The following is a 3,492-nucleotide window of genomic DNA, read 5'->3' as shown; positions in this document are numbered from 1 at the left end:
GAAGGAGGAAGGAAGGAAGGAAGGAAGGAAGGGAGGGAGGGAGGGAGGGAGGGAGGGAGGGAGGGAGGGAGGGAGGGAGGGAGGGAGGGAGGGAGGGAGGGAGGGAGGGCTCTCTGATACCCAGGCGGAAAAATCTGAGTATCTACATAAGATTTTTAAAATCACAACCTTCTTCAAATTCCTCTTTTACAACTTTAAATTCCCACAGCCAATGTGAAATGCCTCCAGAATTCTGACAACAAAGATTATGGCCTAAGAATTTTATCTTCAGTCAAGCTCTGATTCACTTGTGAAGACAATAAAAAGACATTCTCAGAAAATCATGGGCTCAGAAAGTATCCCATTCCTCAGGGAGTAGAAGATAGAAATCACTGTGCAGAGAGATAAAATAAAGAAAAATAGAGAAACTTTGGTATGAAACGTTGGAATTCAGTAAACATTGAGACTGTTGAAACATATACCTGTTTAAATAATTGTTACAAATCAATATAAAAATGAACTCTTTGAAGATGTAATACATGTTAAAAGTAATTAGAAATGAGCTGGCAATAAAATGTCGTGTTTAAACAATAACAGAAGGGAAGCTAGAGGGGAAGAAATAAAAGTAAATAAAGAATACTAATTTCCACATCTTATTCAAGGAGAAGTTAACATTATTTCCATCTTAATGCTGGTAATCAGAGGAATACATACTCAAGTAGGCTTATTTTTGTTCTTGAATATGTATTGTAGAATTAAAGCAAAATCTATATTGTCTGAATCATTCAAAAAGAAACCCCGAGCAGCAAAAAGAAAACAATGGACATAACAAAGTAGCATAAAAAAGAGTAAAATAAATAAGATGACAGAAGAAGGGAAAATTTTATCACAAACAACACTAATGTAAATTGCTTAACTACAAAAAATAATACTTTTCTCAAAAAGGTTTCTTCACATATGCAGCCTCCTAGCATACATCTCTAACAATGTTACCCACGTAGCTTTTAAGGAGAACAAAAGTGGGTGAAGGCGTAGCGTGCAAACCAAAGCACAAAGAAACCAAGAAAACAATATTACTAATCAAAGTATAATTCAAGGCAAACAATATTAAACAGGATAAAGTGAGCCATTTGTTACTAGTACCAGTGAAAGTTAGACTCTACAATTAAGATATCAGTCATGAACATAAAAATCAGGATATCAAAAGGTGTGAAACAAAAAAATTAGAATTTCTAAGAGAAATTGAGAAAAAATGGCAATCCAAGCAAGCAACAACAAAAATTAAAAACAAACAGAAGACCTGGAAAATCTTATTAACAGAGTTCATTGAAACCTAGGTCCACTCTACCTACAAGTAAACACTCTACTACCCACCACCAACCACAAAATTACAAAAATTGGCCAAAATTACAAAAATTAGCCAGAAGTTAGCCCCCTCAAAGTGTCAATAAATCCACCCAAAGAATATCAAAATGTAATTAAACTAGAAATCACAATAAAGTGCAGATGTCTTTAAAAATACCACTGGTATAACACATAATTAATCCTTCAATCAATGGGGAAGTCAAAATGGCAATTATATAGTGCACTGACAGTAAGGATAAAGAGACCATACATTAACACACTCATAAATAATTCTTAAATCAAAGGGAAAATCAGAATAGCAATTATACCATGCCATTAAAGTAAGAATAAAGAGAAGAGGTATCCATCCATACCTAAGGAATTCTGCCCAGGCTCAAATTAGGAAAGGAGAAAGAAGCATTAGAGACTTTTATTATCAAATAGGAAAGAATGGAAATAAGTTGGATTATGCATTCAACTCAAAAATTTGGGAATAGAACAATATAACCAACTGAAGAGAAGCAGAAAGAATAAAATAATCAAAAATAAGGGAGAAATTAATGAGATAGAAAAAAGAAAAAACAATGAAAAAAAACCTAAGTTTATTGGGGGGGGGGTGGGCAGAAACAGTAGTAAAACAGACAATTCAAGCTAAACTAATCAATTTTTTAAAGAGAGGAAACAACAGAATTAGGAATAAGAATAACCTGGGGTTATACAACCTGTAATCCCAGAGGAGTTGTAAATAAATGTTCCAAATGATATCTGGCCAATATCTTTTAAAGCTCAACAAAATGGACACTTTTTAAAGAAAACATAAATTATCAAAATTGGCTCAAGAAAATGTAAGAAACAAACCAAAAATAATCATAGAAGAAACTGACAAAGTTATCAAAGAATTATATCCCCAAAGGGGTGAGACTTAATCTTATGAGCAAATGTGTCCAACTTTAAAGAAAGGGAATAATTCAAAAATTATATAAACTTTTCTAGAGCATAAAAAACTATGGAAAACTTCCCAATTCATTTGAAGAGAACTAGCATAATCCTGATAATGAAATCAATAGTTAAATATACAGGATCTAGAAGAAAAAAATGATAAATCTTTACAAAAGTGCATAAATAAACAGGGAAGTATATATTGTGGAAATGTGGAAATGTACCTGTTTCCCATTGAGACAACTCAATCTAAATCCCAATTCTCACTAGATTAATTTGCAAATTTAATCCAACTCCACTTAAAATTTAAGACGGAGGAAAGCGGGCTGGAGACATTAAACATGTCAGCCATGGTCACCCAACTTCTCAAGGCAGGGTTAAGATGCAAAACCAGGTCTGTCTGACCCCAAAGAACATGCTTTCCCGGTGGAAATTAACTTGAAGAAGTAATAAGATATTACTAAAAACAGCTGACTGACCCTGAACAACAAACTGTCACTCTGACCGAACAATAAAAAATGAGTTTGAAGTCCTGGGATGTTCTTTTTAAAAAAACATATTCCTAATAAATCCATAGCAGTTTATTTTTAATTTTGTACAAGCTTCTCTAGTTACCATATTAATTTTATAATATCTTTCCTTACATGTTATTGACTTAGAAAGAAATCATTTTGTCTTAGTCATATACAAGTACCCAGGGATCTAATTTGTATAATTTCATAGTTGGCTTTATATTGTTAAGATTAGCAGTCAATACCAAATCTCTATCACTTCCCGTTCCTAGTGGCAGCAATAACTGAAGGCTGACGTATATTTTCTTAAGTGAAAACTATCTCAACTCCCCCCAAATAAAAAATGACCCCAGTGACTTCTCCAGGTTTGCTTACAAAGTATTTAATTAGTCCTAACACCCTATAACTAGAATTATTTTTTAAAAACTTACAACTGTTAGAATCCTATATAATAAAAGCCTAATATGCAAATTGTTCCCTCGACTGGGAGTTTGACCTGGGGGGCGGGGCCAGCCAGCCAACCACCTGCTGCCTCTCCCTGAAGCCCCTCCCCCGGCCACCCAATCGGCCCCGATTGGGGCTGGCAGTCGGGATGCACGAATTCGTGCACTGGGCCTCTAGTGTTACTATAAAAATCTATGTGATAACTACATGCAATGAGGTTTATTACTACTTCTCGAAGCTTCTTCCTGCCAATTTCTCTTTTCATCTAACACTT

The 3,492-nt window shown here is 34.5% G+C and overlaps 1 protein-coding gene across 1 annotated transcript in view; it reads right to left on the bottom strand.

Moving 5' to 3' along the window:
* Window positions 1–3,492, bottom strand: part of SUSD1 (sushi domain containing 1) — a 65,193-nt gene that overhangs the window by 35,967 nt on the left and 25,734 nt on the right. The window lies entirely within an intron of this gene.

The sequence above is a fragment of the Myotis lucifugus genome, unplaced genomic scaffold (genome assembly GCF_000147115.1).
Source record: "Myotis lucifugus unplaced genomic scaffold, Myoluc2.0 scaffold_43, whole genome shotgun sequence".
NCBI classification, from domain to species: domain Eukaryota; kingdom Metazoa; phylum Chordata; class Mammalia; order Chiroptera; family Vespertilionidae; genus Myotis; species Myotis lucifugus.
Note: the sequence above shows the minus strand (reverse complement) of the source record. Positions and strands in the feature narration are given on the sequence as shown.